Below are 17,394 nucleotides of genomic sequence, written 5' to 3'. Positions count from 1 at the left end.
TCTTTTCGGCTAACGCTGTATGTTTCGATTCCTTGGGGGGGTTTATTGTTGCATGCTGGGATAAAGTGTCGCCTACATGTAGCTGTTACCTTGTTCGCCTGTAGGTAATAATTTCGAGACTGTTGTTGATAAAACTCGTAAACGTGTTTTTTGCGGTGACGCAGCTTTATTTGGATATCGTAAATAAAGTAAAAATATAAAACGCAAAACTTGTAATCGTGGACTTTTTGTCGGCGCGTTCCGCAAGAAAGGAATGAGCTCAGATAATAAAACAACTCGGCTCCGATTAATTAACGATCCGAAAATTATCAGTTTAAATTATTTCATTCCACGGAATTGGGTGTTGCGCTTCTAAATTTATTTCTCTACACGACAATTATTTTAAAATTAACCTTATCGCACCTGGAAGTTATCAACACTACCATGAGGCATGGAGGGGCACTTAGTTTTTCGAAATGTATATTTTCTTCATTGTACGGGCAGTCCGCGGTGAAAACGATACAAGGCCGATTTCTCATGTTTGTCACTCAAAAAAAAAAAAAAAAAAAAAAAAAAAAATCGTCGGCACCCGTCGATTTTTGCTTCGAGGGGGAAATCTGTTGCGATCATTGCCACTTTCAACCCCGTGGCGGGGCAAGGTGCAACCCTTAAACCTTAAATGGGATCAGGAGTCAAGGGATGCCTTATCTCAAAGACAATCGAGGTCCCTCTTCGACGCCATCAAGTTTTTTTAGTTCGATGCAGTAGTTCGCGCGGAATCACGTTATGGACGTTGAAGAGGCCAACGCTGAAAAAATAATACTGTTTTTTCGATTCGTAACTTACATTAAAAAAACAATTTTGGGAAAAACCAGGCACTTCCTGGTAGATGGAGTGGCCCGCAAGATGACCAGATTTGAGTTCGCTAGATTCTTTTCTGTCGGGTGATTTCAAGAGTAAAATTTATGAATCTCATCCGGAGTCTCTAAACTGTTTACGTCAACGAATCGTCGATGAACGTCGCAAGGTTACACCTGAAATGCTTCAAAACGTCCGAAATCGTTTTGTGCAAAACTTCGATTTCTGTACGGAAGCAGGAGGGCGACACTTTTAACATTTGTTAAATTGGAAAGTCAGCAAAATTGCAGATAAATGTTCTGATTCATTCTCCTATTGTGAAGTTCCTACTATCAGAAACTTAAATCTGCGCACAGAAAGAATAGCTTTTCCCACAATTTTTTAAATGTAAGTACGAATTGAAAAAACGCAATTATTTGTTCATTGTTGGCTTCTTCAACGTTCATAACGTTATTCCTCGAAAGCTGCTGCACCAAACTGAAAAAGCTCGATGCCGTGCCATTACCGAACCTCCACCACGCTTTGGTTGCGACTTTTGCAAATTAAATTTAGTGCACTTCTTCTTCCATACTCTCAAATCACTTTAGTCACCAAAAACCTCACATTTGCTCTCATCCACGACAGTCACTCTGTTCTAATACATCGTGGGGGGTGTCAATGTAAGTTCTAGCAAACCCTAATGGTTTCTTTGGATCGACTTCGCTTGTAAAGTACTTTTTACTGCCATGGTACTCCTTTTATCCCTCAAATAATTTTTAGATGTTACTGGCTGGGACATCCTTAATGTTGAAAGTTTGCAGTTCTGCAACGATTTTTTCTGTACTTGTTCGTAGAACTTTCTTCCACTTTTCATGTGGTTGGACGTTCAAAGTAATTTCGTTTTGGACGTCCTGGGCGTCGTTGATTAAAAAAAAAAATTACAGACAATATCTGTTCGTTATGCGTTGGATAGTGGACCTTGATCTGTTCACCATCCAACTAATTTCTGTCGATGATTTACAGTCATTGTGTAATGAAAGAGTGATTCGTTGCAATTCTCCTAGTGTTTCGCTATCTTTGCTTCCTATGGTGACGATTGTTATTCAAAATTTAATGTTATCACCAAGTGAACTAATTATCTCTTTTAACTATTAATTAGTTATTTTGGACGGATCGCGTCTTAACTTTAGTTCAAGGTGTGAAACGCAGAATTCTGTGAATCCTACTTTGTTATTAAAAGTAGTTTTTCCTTTTTTGGTAAAACGTATATTTTAAAAAGGTCAAAGAGTATTTGTGATCAATGTGGTGTTGTAAAAAAATGTGTAATAATGTCGGAACATGTCTACGTTCGATATCATATTGTCTGCTGTACGAACACTTTATGCATTGACTGTACATATTAATTAAAAAATCTCGAGAGATAAATGCAATTACCGATGAGTTAACCTTCGGCAAGTAACGATAAATGCCCGATAGCTATTGGTGCAATTTTACTAATCAAAGGCAATTCGAGATTGAATTTTGGCAGTTTTTAGGTCGTTGACTGTGATTCTCGTAATTTTTAATTTGGTTACTGCAATTCTTTTTCCTTAACGTTCCAAAAAGGCGATAACTGCGGTCGTGACGTTCTCTTAATATTTCCGAAAAAATCACACGTGTTTTCCTCAAGTTCCAGCTCTGAAATCAATTTTTGGAAAAAAAAATGAAGTTGCAGTGGTAGAAGTCCCGTGAAAAAATATAAACTCAAGATAAAAAAAAAACTATTTCAATTAGTTTAAGTCATTTACCTTCGGAATCTGAGTAGATAATTTTTAGCGTATATTGTAAACGATTAGTTACAATTTTAATAAACAATTAAGATCATATTGCTAAGATTAACCACTATTGGGGCAAAATAGCAAAATGCATCTGTGAAAAGTGTGAAATAAAAGGTTTTCTGCCTCTTTAATAAGTAAATTCGTTTCGACAGTGAGAACTTCTACCACGTCGTTTAATCACCCCCGACAGTCTCGTGGGAACGCTCCTTGCCGAATTAATTGAAGTGCTCTCTGGTACGTCTTCCCAAGCTTGTGCGATCGTATCCTTGAGCTGGTCAATACTTTGTACTTTTGGACTTTCAAGGTCGCGAGCCCTGATCCTCGCAACTTTTTAATGGGATTGAGATCCGGATTGAGGACTGGCCGATCCTTCGGATCGAGCCCGTGACCCTCGCACCGTTGTTTCGTCGAACCGGCGCGTCGTCTTGCTGAAAAATGACTTCTTCTTCCTCCAGCGTCGTACCGAACGGCAAAAGGAACTCTTCCAAAGCATTTTGACAAACTAATGGCATTCGTTTTGCCGGAAACGAATGCAGCTTTCCCTTTTCGTTAAAAGCAGCCCATGTCACCGCTCCGCCCCCCGATGCGGCCTTAGCGACAATTTTCTTGCTTTCCTAAGGTCGCGCCGGCAATAGGTGAAACCATTCCGGACTGTTAATGTTAAATTTCGTTTCCATCGCTGAGAATAGCGCTTGGCCGTTGTCCGCTATGTCGAACGCGTTTTCCGGCAAGCTGCGGCCGTCGCTGCAAATGATGTTGTTCGAACTCTGGACCTTCCGTGATCCTCTTAGCTGTCCACTTCTTCACCAAGCTAGCGTCACATTCTGAGTTGAATCGCCTCAGAGTCTGCGCGGAGGATGCTCCCGTTTTCGGGGATTTCTCTCAGAACCGCCCGTTTCGCGTGATTAAAAATTTTCGGAGGTCTTCCGCCCCCTTTTTTTTCCCCGGAATTTCCTGCGCCACGATTTTTAGAGAGTTTTTCCCCGACACCTCGGGAGCGGTTTAGCTCACGACCGATTCGCCTCCGGGTCATCCCACCTCTTCGCAAGTTCATTATTCTTCGCTGCTCAAGTTCAGTGAGTTGACTTCCGCGGGGCATTGTTCAAAAAAATTAACGAATCCACGCGGAGCAGTGCGGCATCAAAAACGAACAGTACGCGCTCTCCGTAACAGCGGGAAAGCAAGTGTAATGGTATTTACCCATCGATACACCAGCGAATCGAAAACAAACACTCAGTTTATACTTTTTCACAGCGTAAACTAGGTTTGTTTACAAAATCCGTTGTTTGCAAATTATCAAATACACCAGTGACCCTTGAAAGTTTCTTGCTATCTATGCTAACACAAAACTGGTTTAAACACGTTATTTCGGTACGACTTTACTGTCGAATTTTGTGAATTCTTTAGTTTTGTCCGATGAGTTTATATTTTCTCGCAGGACCGTAGGTGAAAATCGTGGACAGTAGCGGGTGCCGCTGCTTCGAAATCGGCGACACTTCAAATGGAAGCACGTCACTGACGGCTTTAGCCTTCTTTCACTAGTCCTTACTGACAAAGTATCTTTCCGGTAGGCATTCGTTCCCTTCGCAGAATGGCACAAGATTATTGGGTCAATAAATACAGACATAAAATAGACCCGCTTTTGTTTATTTTCCGTTCGTTTAACGCGTATGTGCGCGGATCCGCTAAAGACCGGTCGTTGGTATTTATTGATCCTTTTAAATTCCCGTTTTAATCCGGTGCCTTTGAAATGTTGAGTCAATGTTACGATGCATCGGCTATTTTTATAATTGACGGCTTTGTGTTTTATTTACTGGGGCCTATTTCTAGGATACCGATAGGTGACATTCCTAGAACGCATCGGCTCGTGTGTCCATGTCCGAGAACTCGGTCTTATTGACGTGTATTAAGACTAACTGTATTGGCGATTGACAAATGTGCAGATTGATGACCGTGACGTTGTGGATGTATTCAGTGTGCCCGAGGTTTCCTCCGCGTCCCAATGTGCAGTTAGAACGTTGGGTTTTGCGTCTCGCATGTTGTGCCTAACCATGTGAGAAGAGATAAATCGTAAGTTATGCAACGGACTAATGCCAACCGTCGTTAATTTGAAAAAAAAAAAAAAAAAAAAGTAAAAAAATTGAGAAGGTTAGAGCGGTACGAGGCAGAAGTAAAATTCGCAAATCCGAAACGGGACCGCCTCGAGAGGGCCTCATGGAGAAGATCGGTGATGGTGGTCACACGCGGCACAAACCAACAGCGTCGGAAGTAATTTCTTGCTGAAATAGCAAAATAATAGAAAAAAGAAGGGTGCAGGTTTAAACCGAGGAAAACTGCATAATATACATTCTTACGGCCTACCGCGTGTGCGTCCTCCATGCTTTCCTCCCGGTCCTCCAGTCCCGTTAGTTTTCCGATTTTCATATTATTTTCAATATCCAACGTTCTGCAATTTGAGAAACAGACATTTTTTTAACGTAGTTTTTAGCTTACGATGGCTAAAAAGTCGTATTTTTTAAGATTTTTAGTAGTCGTTATATACAGGGTGTCCCACAAGTGTTTCATTATATTTCAGCGGGTAATAGTACATTGAAAAATAATATGACTCCCTGTATAAACCATATTCCCATAATGCTTCATTAAGAAGATACAGGGTGTTAAACTTAAAACACCTGGAATATTTCAACGTATCAGAGTATCAATGAACAGGCGAGCTCAATTATGTATTGAACAAAATGGCCACCAATTTGAACAATTTCTATAATGTTATAGCAAATAAATAATATTTAAAACAAACTTAATATTATTAAAACCAGTTAGAGAATATCGTGCATATAGACGGTATTCAATTCTTTACTGGCAAACGATACGTCGGACGAAAAAGAGTCAAGTGAGCATTTTTCTTCTAAATGAAATTAAATTTCTAAATATAATTTTTATTTTGATAAAAAGCAGTGGCGCACCATGTTTTTCTTTAAAAATGTGCTGAGAGGTGTCCGTACGCACGTCACTGGTGAAACGAAAAATAGCCCTTTTGCATAAATAAATGCGTCTACATTAACTCTCAAAACATGCCAAATTTCACTTACATATCTCAAACGGTTTTGAATATATCAATAAAAGTTAGATTTTTTAAGTAAAGTTTAACACCCTGTATCTTCTTAATGAAGCTTTATTGGAATATGGTTTATATAGGGAGTCATATTATTTTTCAATGTGCTATTACCCACTGAAATATAATGAAACACTTGTGGGACACCCTGTATACATTTAGCAGTAGCTATCTCTGTTTTTCGGCAGTGCTACCTTTTCTCTAGAAACGAGAACGTCATCGTCAAGGGCAGTTTCAATCTTGGTAGATACATCAGTGTATGACGTAACGTATCTAACCTAAACCAACAAATGTTAAATCGATAGATACGTTAAACACGAACTTATTCTGATTTTGACTTGCGACGTTGACGGTAAGAATCGCGGCTTCACTGGACACAGATGTCGTTCAAAGTTCGGACGTTGTCGACTGACGACCAAGCTTACGTTCCTCCATTAGAAGCGAACGAGGATTAAATACCTATCGAAAGAAGCAATTAAAACCAAAGTGTTGTTTACAAATTCGAAACTTACGACTAACTGTGAGCTAAAGTTATTATCCCGATGGCTAGCCATCTATCATGAACCATTATGAAGTAGCAAGATGATGAGCCCACGTTAGACTTTAATCTTTTGTACCTGTCCTACTTCCAATCACTCAATTATTAATGTCCTACCAGTTCTTGCCCACTCAATTAATTCTTACCCTTTCAGTCGGCGACCCACTATGGTTCACTCTGCTGCGGCGAGGTATTTTACGCTTAACGTGTCTCGTGTGTCCACTTTCGTTAGTTTTTTTGTCCAATACTTGCATAGGCTTGTACTTAGACACGAGCATGCGCCAGTCGAAAAAATCGAGCTCCTATCGAGTCGATCGATCAACTCGGGGTTTCCCGAGGATCCTCTCCATTTATCTTTAGAGTTATTTTTTTGCTTCGTAAAAAATCGCGCAAAAATCTCCTCCAAACTTTCAAATGGATCCGAAAATGTTTTTTATGTGCATTTTTAAGAGGTGCACAACGGCCACATGCAACGAGCAATGTCTCGTTCTATCAGCGCGACATCCGTGTGTATCATCGTCAGTGTATCACCAGGTTTTAACTGCTCGCTCATGTTTACCCATGCGAAACTATTTTCGAGTTTACGGTTGCAGCCAAAGGTTAATTTCAATTAAAATAAAATACTTTACTTCGAATCAGATTATAGCGAGTGTTGCACCTTTGAGTTTTTTTTTTTTTAATTTTCCTTTCTTGAAAACCGGAGCGTGGCCTGCGAAGGGCGATTCAATTTGGATTTCCACCATGAAGGTATTAAAGAGCACGCGGATTGATTATAACAAATGTTTATTCGTCCTTTGAGGTTGATTCATCATAGTTACGCAAGTCGACTCCCAAGATGGAGTTATCCTTTCACCAGCGAAGAGGGATTTCAAAAATAAGATAGTTTTCCTCTGGCGCTTCTTCGAAATATCAATACCAGCGGAGATACAGGGCGGCTCAGTTTTATTGAAAAAATTTAAATTTGTTAATAATTGTCAAACCACTTGAGACAATTGAACAACATTTCGTAGGTGCTGGTGATGGTCAAATGGCATTGGAACTATCACTTCGATGATTTTTACCAGAAAACGAGTTTGAGCAATTTTCGTTTCTGAATAACAACTGAACTTAGCTTTAAAAAATATGAAAATCGTAATAAAACATTTTAACTCGATAATAATTTTTCGGAAAAATCAGTGGTGTACCGTTTTTCTCAAAAATATTAAACGACTTTTTAGCGCGCGGGCCACCGGGAAACCCAAAAATAATTTTATTTATTGAAGAATTTCCCTCTCGCGCAGCTGTTGACACCTATAAAATGTTGTTTAACTATCGCAAGTATTCTGGTAAATGTCAATAAATAAATTTTTTTTAAATAAAACTTTGACACCCCGCATCTCCGCCGACACTGATGGTTCGAAAAAGCGCCGAAGGAAAACTATCTCGTTGCCTGAAGTCCTCTTCGCTGGCGAAAGGATAACTCCAACTTAGGAATCCCCCTGCATACGAAAGATGACACGTCAGTGACTGCCGCGGCTCATGTGGCATGACCTAATCCTTTCGTAGAAATTTTCCACTATTCTACGGCACAAATGGGACTATCCCCGGTGGTTCGTGATCTCGTGTTTGCGCTTTGGAATGGTATTCGGCTTATTCCTGCAGACTCTGCTCTTCAGATGCCCCCAAAGGACACGATCCGCGGGAGTTAAATCACACGATCGCGGAGGCCGGCCGGCGCAGTTCACTGGAATTTTTGGGCCACATTCCAAATCATCCTCTCAAAAGGTAGATTTTGCGCGCCGAGTCATTTACGTAAAGGACGAAACGGACTTTTTCCCGAACGACCATTTTCACGATAGGCTTGGACAGTTTTGACACGTTGCTCAGTCACATGTTGTTGCTCCTTGACTAGTTTTGTTCAGGTTTCGAGTTTAGAGATTTCACGTTGTCGTTGGCAAACGCCGTTGACGTTGACAAACGCCGTTGACGTTGGCAAACGCCGTTGACGTTGACAAACGCCGTTGACGTTGGCAAACGCCGTTGACGTTGACAAACGCCGTTGACGTTGACAAACGCCATTGACGTTGGCAAACGCCGTTGACATTCCAAAAATATTTTTCGTTGTAGGGTGAAAACTGAATTTGAACCACCGTTCACTGTCTGCTCATCGCGCCAATCGCTACGAAGAAATTTTATACATTTTTCGATGATTTCATTGAATTCCTCTTTTGAATTAATAGTTTCGTTGTTGTTTTCAGGTAAGCACCCGAGTCCTCCTTGATGATGAAGCGATGCCGCAAAAATGACCTGAAGGTAACATCACTTAACAATGCAAAGGACATAACGAATACATGACGATTTGGCAGTCGTCTCGCAGAAAAGTGTCCGGTTTTATGCGAAACTATGATGGATACGATAGAGTCAGCGATCTCAAGCGCCACTATTAAATCGCCGGCGTCTAGTCGTTTGGAAAGCACCCGGGGAATATTTTGGCATCAGGCCAGCCAAAATATGATTATTACATAGTTAAACCATCTATTAGTGTGATGAATGAATCACAAGATCAAACAAATTCCGATGTTGCGATTTATGAACAGTCGCCGCGATTTTTACCTGCGGGACTTGTTTGGCCGGTCAGATTCGGTATTATTGGTCGCATTCCGTTCTAAATTTATTTTAATTGCAGGTAGCGCGGTTTTGTTTTTAGATCTACGAGTTCCAGTATGTAAATAAAAGAGGTTTTCTTCGCGTACTCGTTCACTTTTCAGTTCAACATTTGTCTCCGTCGGTGTCTTGGGGGGTTTAAAACGGGACTCGTGCGCATACGCGACTGAGTTTCATACATTAAACGCGGCGCGTCTCGTATCAGTAGGCCAATCCGCCGACTGGAAACCCCTTATGCGAAAACAATTAGACTTTCCTTATGGCGCGTTTTCCTTTGGCGCCTTATGCCCATTGTACAGGGCGTTGAAGTCAGTAAAAAAATCACGTTTGTTAATCGCCTGGGCGTTCTTAATATATTTTAATGAAATTTTTCAGGGATGTCCAGTTCGCTTAGGCGCACATTTCCCATGCTTTGGGCAAAAAAAATCGTGGAAATAGCATTTTCCCCGAAACTTCTCATTACGCAGGGCGGTGGTGCGATTGTTTAACTATTAATACGAGACACCCTGTACAAAAAAAGGTTGCCCTGTTTGTTTTGAACTACTATTTATTAGAGTATTAGAGTCCTCCTGCAGGAAGTTTCTCTTGCAGGAGGACGCTCTCAAGACCTTGTGCCCAAGACGTCTCCGTCTATTGCGCACTTCTAGGGGGTCTGAGGATTTCTCTCCCACACCGGGGTGCTTACGGAACGACTTGTCCTCCATTACCGGGAGACGCGTACGTCTATATGTCGTTCGAATCGGGCAAGAAAAGTGTATGTGTGGGCGCGTGGGGGACATACATTTTACTCACCTCTACACTTGGTTTATGCCTGTTGAAGCGTGATTGGGATCTCCGCCTGGCCAACTCATCAGGCCGTTCGTTTCCGTCAACGCCCCTGTAACTCGGGGCCCAACTTAGGGTATCGTTCTTTGCCCCTGCCACGTCTCGAAGAGCGTCTGGCTTCCTCTCGTGTGGCCACCTCGTGCAAAGCGAAAACATCCATCTGACAGGCCGTTGTACAATACCGTCAGAGGAAAAGATTCGCCCCTCGTATGGCTATTACCTCGTGTTCCTACTCCCGATGGGTGTGTATCGATCATCCGTTATCCATCAGTAGACCAAATCTGTTCCGTGTTGGATCGCGACCGAAGAAGTTTTACCAAAAGTTCCTCTCTCTTTGGAAGGTTCAGCTGAAACGACTGTTCCTACTGTAGTTGGTCGTTCCGGCCCTCTCCTCCTCCGGCCAATATGATTGGAATGTCTCGTCGAGCGCACCCAGCAATCCTCGAACGACCTTTTTACCCGATGTTTACTTCCGCAGTTTACGAGCTTCGGTCTTCCTATGAGAACTCATAACGTCTCGGTTGATCCAAATTGGAATAATTTCGGAAGCTCGGAGTCGTGCCAGCAAGGCGTCGAGAGCCGCTCCCGCTGTGGCCCGGAATGCGTCGGTTATCGTTAACTTTTAGTGCGGTTTTTATCCTGTGAAAATGACTTATTTTAAGCTCTCTTTAAGTTTTGACGAGTTGCACATCTTTCTGACCAAAAGATGAACAGAGCGCACCTGTCCCATCCACCAACTCGCGTTATAATACTCGAATGTCGTCCACCTACGTGAATCTCCTCATGACATAATCAACTGTAGGTCATCCGACGATGAAATGCGTAGATCGCATCGAATCGAATTTGAATGCATCGAACTGGACCCTTTGTTTTTGTTGTTGTTGTTGTTGCGAAAAATTAGTAAAAACCGCCTAATTGAGGTTATTTTTTTTTATATATATATATAATCGCCGCATCTTCGACCGTTGCGAGTCGACCGTGACCGGCCCACGCCCGGTGCCTCGTCGAACAAAGAAAAACGCTTTTTATTGACCTTTCCGTTGGTTTCTTTTGTCAATATTAGCAAAAGCCATATTATTATTTAGTTGGGAAATTAATTAACGCAGCATGTGGTTAGCGAGGATGATTGGGATCTTTTGCGGTGTGGGCGCGATTTTTGAGACATACTTTTGTCCCGATGTTGGTCAGTGTCGTAGGAATAATCGGACCGTTGTGGGAAAGGCCCGGAATCGGTCCAACTGCCAATTTAAAGGGTGTTAAAGGCGATTTAAGCGATTAGTCAAAGAACCCGTCGTGCGAATATCCGTCTTCGCGTTTGGGCCTTAAACGTTCGATCGGTAGGTAATTAACTCGCAGATGAAAGCCGGCGCAACGCTCAAAAGAAAGTAATTTCACACCAACCACCGATGGGCATTTAAACCGGAGCACCTAGGCGGAGGCAACAAAAGACCGTCTTAATCGGTCTCCCACCAAATAGTTACCTCATTGGGTTAATTAATTACGACAACATAAAGAGCTTCCCTACCACATTCCTCAGCATCGTCGAGCCTGTTTATCTACACAATTTCAGAAGCTATTTTTACAAGAAGAACAGTTTTTCTTTACGGAGGCGCATCTGTCTGGCCGGATGGCGAGTTAAAAATGGCCCATATTACATTTCGAGTATTTTTCAAACTGACACTCCTAATTGCCTTGACAGGGGAATGTGTTAAGTCCGACTTATTTTTAACGATTGTAATGAAAGATGTCTTTATGTGGAACTTTTTTCTCTCGTTAAATAGGACCCGCGATAATGTATCGGAGAAAGAAAGTTCGCCGCGATTGAATCGTTTAGGCGTCATTTCATCCATCGCGCATCTGCGGCTTCGAACCAGTGACGAAATCGATTATGTGATGTGGCTTTATGCACACTCGCGGACAAAAGTTTCGAAATCACGGTAAATAGGTTGGTAAGTGGTAATTATTCATTTAACGAGCCGAGAACATTACCGGCAAACATTTTTCAATTGCGTATGGCTTAGTTGCAAATACGAAAATGCGATGCGGGCGACAACAAGTTCACTTGTTGCAATTGCCGAGGTGCGCTCAAGCCGCGTGTGTCACCTTAAAGAGCTCGTCGAGCTGATTCGTTTCAGTCATTTTTGAGAGCGTCTCAAGCTAATTTGCCGAAGTTGTTAAGGTTCAAAGATTGAAAAGTCACAAAAGACGTGTGTCTAAGTACGTAAATGACTCTTCGTCTGGAAAACTCGATAAGATACCATCATGCCGTGTGAGGCATCTTGAAGAGCTCGTCGAGCTGATTCATTTGAGTAATTTTTGTCCTCATCGCTAAGAAATATTAAAACAATTCAAAAAACAGCATTTTCATCGCAGGACAAGTTTGGAAACCCCACTCAAAATTAACCAAAGTACATTTCTCTTAAATTTCGTTTGTTTAATTTAACAACTTGTCGCACACCCTCTTGCCTGAATAGCTGCAGCACGCCTAGCGTTCATCGAGTCCACCAACTCTTCACAAAAGTTAACCGGAACGCGTTCCCACCCACCCTTCGGCGCACTCCACAAATCCTCCCTGTTCGATACGAGATGATCGCGAATTTTGCGCTCCAAGTGATCGCGTAGATGCTCTGTGGGACTCAAATCAGGCAACTGACTCGGCCACTTTAATTGGTTCACTTCATTTGTCTCCAGAAAATTCTTTGACGTACGTCGAAGCGCGCTGAGGATCATTGTGCTGTTCGAACCGCCATTTTAATGACATGTTCCACTCGGTGTAAAGGAGCACATGGTTTTGCAACATATTGCCATAACAAAAGCGGTCTGTTTTGTCCATTATTCTTATCAATGGGCCAACACCAAAGTGAGCAAAACATCTCCGAACCATAATGTTTCTTCCGCCATGCTTGACTGTTGGCAACCAGTATTTTTTATCGGACCTTCTAAAGACAGGACACTTTACGTGTCCTTTCCCACCATTACCGAACAGATTGAATTTACTTTCATCGCTCCACAATACATCATTTCACTTTTGAATAGATCAAGTGACATATTTTTTAGCGAACGTTAAACGGTCTTTCCTAATTTTTATATAAGTGGTTTGTTCACGGGTCTTCTACCGAAAAGTCCCATTCGCCTCAGTCTACGTTGGACAATTTTTCTGGATACATTGCGAATGTTCGACAAGCCTCGATGGACGTCATTGGCAGTCTTACGAGGACTTGCTTGGACGATTCTCCTAACAGTTCTATCCGCGTGAGCATCAATAGATCTTGGTCTTCTACATCTAGGGCGATCGACAGTTGTTCCGAAGCCTGCGCAATGTCCGAAATTTCGCTTCAACTTCTGTTTTATTTTAATTTTACAATTTACTCTCTAATGGTAATCGGGATTTCTTTCGTTTTTGGCATGCGCAAACGTTTGCTCTTATCATGACAACTGCTAAAATTGTTTAAATATTACTGAGATAAGATAAGGTTTTTAAACTTTTGCCTTGCGACAAAAATGCAGTTTTTTCAATTGTTTATCATTTGTTAGCAATAAACAAACTTGTTGTTGCCCGTGTCGTATTTTCATAGTTGCATGGTAGCTCGGCGATACGTTAATGAAAAATGTTTATCGGTAACGTTCCCCAAATTATTGAATGATTAATTACCATTTATCAGCATCTTTCCCGGGGTTTCCAAACTCTCATCCAGAAGTGTATGCAATCACATCAATGAAGTTTGCCATTTGAGCTGAATAACATCTTTTGCCACGGACCTCTCGGCAGTGCATCAAACATGCAATGAATACCTCTGTATGAGCGTTGCAAACAGGTCCTTCCCTACGTGTTAGCCCTCGGAGAGGAATTACGGCCCGAACACAGAGAACCAATTTGTAGGTCTCATTGAACTTGGTGATCTAAGAAATGTAGTTTATGATGGAATAGATTGCACGTCGACATCCGAAGATATTCCAGGAATTTCGCGATGGCATAAAAGGCAACAATTTCAGCTCATTTCGAACTACTTTCCATTCTTCTTGCGTTTGTACCAATCCAGCAATGTCTCGGCTGCCTCTTTCGGACTCGTCCTTGACTTGAGCATTTCCTTTTCGGTAACGCTTCGTGGCAGCCAATCAATCGGTCATGATCAGCCAATTAAGTCCATTTGTTTTGCATAGTGGTCGGTTTATTTTGGCCGGAAAGCCAACCTGACCTGAGTGATGAACGCACCATCAGACACTGAACCCGAAAGGTTGTTTTGTTTTTGTCTATCACGTGTTAAAGGATGCAATAAAAGTTTTAATGTCGCATCTCAATTTTATAGGTTTCGTTTTATTGGGCCAGAAGGAATTAAATGTCAGCGACACCTATAATCACATTTTTGGAGCGGCCTTCGCCTTTACCATTCGGGGGCCAGATTCTTTGTTCACGAGGAGTACAAGGCTCCCTAGGTATGACGTCAAAATAGCGCCAATTCGTCACGAATTAAACTTACCGGGGTCATGTTGACGCCTTATTTCGACGTCAATTGTCAACATTTCTATACCCCAATATCTTCATCAGTTATCTTTGCAATTAAGTTTGCTTGCCTCCCGTTGGAGTCGCTGTTCGCAAACACAATGACGCGATTCTGGAGAAACTCGCAGTTTCCTTTTCCGAACGAAAACGCACGCATGCTCAAAATCAAGGAATATTCTATATTTAGTCACTGAATAATTTTTTTTTCGTTGAATAAAGTCCTTAACTTACTTATGGCCGTTATTTTTATTTGAGTTTCTCAAATGCAAAATTAACGAATCTGCATAAAAGACTATTTGCAGGTAACCATAAAAAGACGATTGAAAGGCATGAAAAACTAAATTTCAGTAGAAGGAATTATTGGAAACTCGCGAAAAACATACGAATTTAAAGTAAATCTCGAACGCGTCCTCCCCGTACATGTATGGTGACTACAACGCTTTTCCATACTCAGGATCAGGTCATCTGAACCTTGCTGAGTAATATTGTAACAGCCCTGTCGGAGACCTAGAAATGACTGATTTCGATCTTGAAATTCACTCTGGTGCCAAAGGGCCCTTCTGTGAGGCATGTTCCAAACGTGCTGAATTGGGACGAGATCGGGAGATCGCGCGGGCCAGTCCAAAACCAGAATATTTTGCTCTTCCAAAAAATGTTTGCTCTGGCAGTACGTGGAGGGGCATTATCGTGCGATGAGATAAAATCTGGTCCGGTGACGTTTCTGTATGGAACAACAACAGGTTCCGCTGATAAAAGACGATTTAGGAGAACGAGATCGGTTCTGTTGGTAAACCGAATTGAGAGTCTCACTGAACAAAGTTCTTCTCCACCGATCCGGTTCCCATATCACACATTCTTGAGCCCATGCCAGTCGAACGGTGCGATTCTCACGGTTAACAATTTGGCATATGCCAGGCCTTCTGTGGACTAAATTACCTTCTCTCAATCTCCTGTAGATGGTATGTCTTGGAACAGCTATATTACGACTCCCGTGTGGATGATTAATCATTAGCTTGGGCTGCGGTCATAGTGTCATTTCTTCGAGCTTCTAATAACGGTCCATCGGAGAAGTTGTCACCCTTGGCCCCACCGGCTCTACCCAAATATCTCTCCCGTACGTTGTCAGTCTTTCGATAACGGGTCCAGAGGTGAGAGATAACGCTCTGCGTGGTTCCCATGGCATCGGCCTAGTAATTTGCATTGGCCTAGCTTCAAGCATTCCCACTGCTTGTAACATTTCATTTTCACTTAAATGTCGTCTAGGCATCTTTAAACTAATGAAAACTAGAACGATTGAAGAACAATAATCGATCGGTAGCTAACGAAACGACGGCAGAATGATAATTTTATATGCGAAAATGGATATTGTCTCTCCATACACTGCAAAAGCCTTTTTATGCAAAAGTGCATAGTCCTTTATGTAAAAATACCTTCTAATTATAGTTACATTAACAAACGTTGCAAACACGTAACTGTGAAGCAGATAAAGAAAATTTTATTAATAAAAACCTTTGATAACATTACATTTTGAGCATGTCAGTATGAATTCAAATGGGAGAGTCCATAAGCTGAAGTTGCATAGTGAAATCTGGTCTTAACTGGCGGTTCCAAAGTTCGTCAATTGTGCGAATCACAGTTAAACATACGTGAACAATCCAAATGTCTGTCAATTAATAAACGTTAAAACATCACTAGGTAATTAATGTCGGATTGAAATAGATTTTTTACGTTGAATTTGTTTGGACATTTTTGTTTCGACCATCCGATTCGATAATGATAGAGGATGGTACTATCTACCAATGAAGGTGTGTCAGGGTTTTTCGTCACGACAGGTACAGTTAGTAGCCAAGCCAAAGTCAGTGCACACCATTGAAATTAAAAAAAAAAAATGTTTTTAACAAAAACTAAATAACGAGGAGGAATTTGTGAACAGTAAATATTAGCACATATGTAGTTATATAACAATATAGTAATAATCGTAACTATATACGTAGACTAAATATGGATTTCTAGAGTAATAACTTGTGCAGAGCTTTAAAGTAGAGACCAAAGTCAGTACACAATATGAGAAATCGGCATGTCACAGAGCATTTTGTTAGCATCGATGATGTTAATTAATGGTTTCTTGGCCTACCATTGGTCTTGAGGACAGCTCTTAATCCTCTAGGTATAGAATGAGTTAGATTTCGTGTAACAGTAGGCGAAGTTGTAACCCATGCTTCAAGTAACGCGGTCTTGAAGGAAGTTGCATTTGTAATTTGCGTGGAATGTACCCTTCTGTCGTAAAGCTTCTCGCAGATTCTCAGTTGGATTCGGATCTGGGGACTGGGCTAGGGTATCGGATTGTCTTTTATTCTGTAAACGTGAACCAACTGCCCGACCCCCGAGGCTAGTATTACACCCCAGGCCTTCATGGAACCACGTCCGTGTTCGACGGTGCTCCAAAGATTTTGAGGATCCAAAGCGCAATTTTTTATTCGCCATATTTCCATTTTCTTTTCTGACAAAATACTTCAAATTCACTTTTATCAGTGAAAAGGATCTTTTGCAAAAATTCCAATGGCGTAGGTAAGCATTTTTTGGCAAAATCCGTTCTGAAGGCGCGACTTTTAGCACTAAGAACCGCACTATTTGCAGTGAAACAATTCACAAATCGTGCGAATTGCCTTTTCATTGTAGGTTACTTAACTGATCTCTATTACGTAGACTGTGCGCGCACCTTTGCATCGTCGTATTTTATGCAGTCTTGTGATTCCCCAAACTCTACCTCGTTGCCAGTTATTTGTAAACACGTTTTTGTGTGTGCAATTTTCCGTTGCATTAAGACACATTCCACTGAATCCATACCTATTACGCGGGAATTTTAAACATATTTTTTTTACTAACGGAAAAATTTTACGATTTTTATTGCGTCCGCTCTTGCCGCTGATCTGAGGCCTTCGAGTTACGAGGGAACGCCACTGCACGTAACTGCAACAGTGCCTAATTTCTATCCCTATTTACGTCACACCCCTTAAGCTTAATCCACATCACTCTCACACACCCTATCACCATTGCGCCTCCAAAAACCGCCCTCGTTCATTTTTTTTTGTCGCTCCCTTATTAATTTTCCTTCGTGTCGAAGAGGGAAATCGATGATGGA

At 41.5% G+C, this 17,394-nt stretch overlaps 1 protein-coding gene across 3 annotated transcripts in view; it reads left to right on the top strand.

The window, feature by feature from the left end:
• The window catches only part of LOC136346598 (death-associated protein kinase related-like), a 118,004-nt gene that overhangs the window by 61,760 nt on the left and 38,850 nt on the right, over positions 1 to 17,394 (top strand). Inside the window, exon 1 of one of the 3 annotated variants that reach the window (XM_066295914.1) lies at positions 8,548 to 8,575. The exons of the other annotated variants lie outside the window; for them this stretch is intronic. The gene's annotated coding sequence lies outside the window, so the exon portion shown is untranslated. Of the gene's footprint in view, positions 1 to 8,547; positions 8,576 to 17,394 lie in introns of those variants that run through there. 3 annotated transcript variants of the gene reach the window in all.

This window comes from Euwallacea fornicatus, chromosome 23, assembly GCF_040115645.1.
Source record: "Euwallacea fornicatus isolate EFF26 chromosome 23, ASM4011564v1, whole genome shotgun sequence".
Taxonomy (NCBI): Eukaryota; Metazoa; Arthropoda; class Insecta; order Coleoptera; family Curculionidae; genus Euwallacea; species Euwallacea fornicatus.
This window is presented reverse-complemented; position numbering and strand designations above follow the sequence as displayed.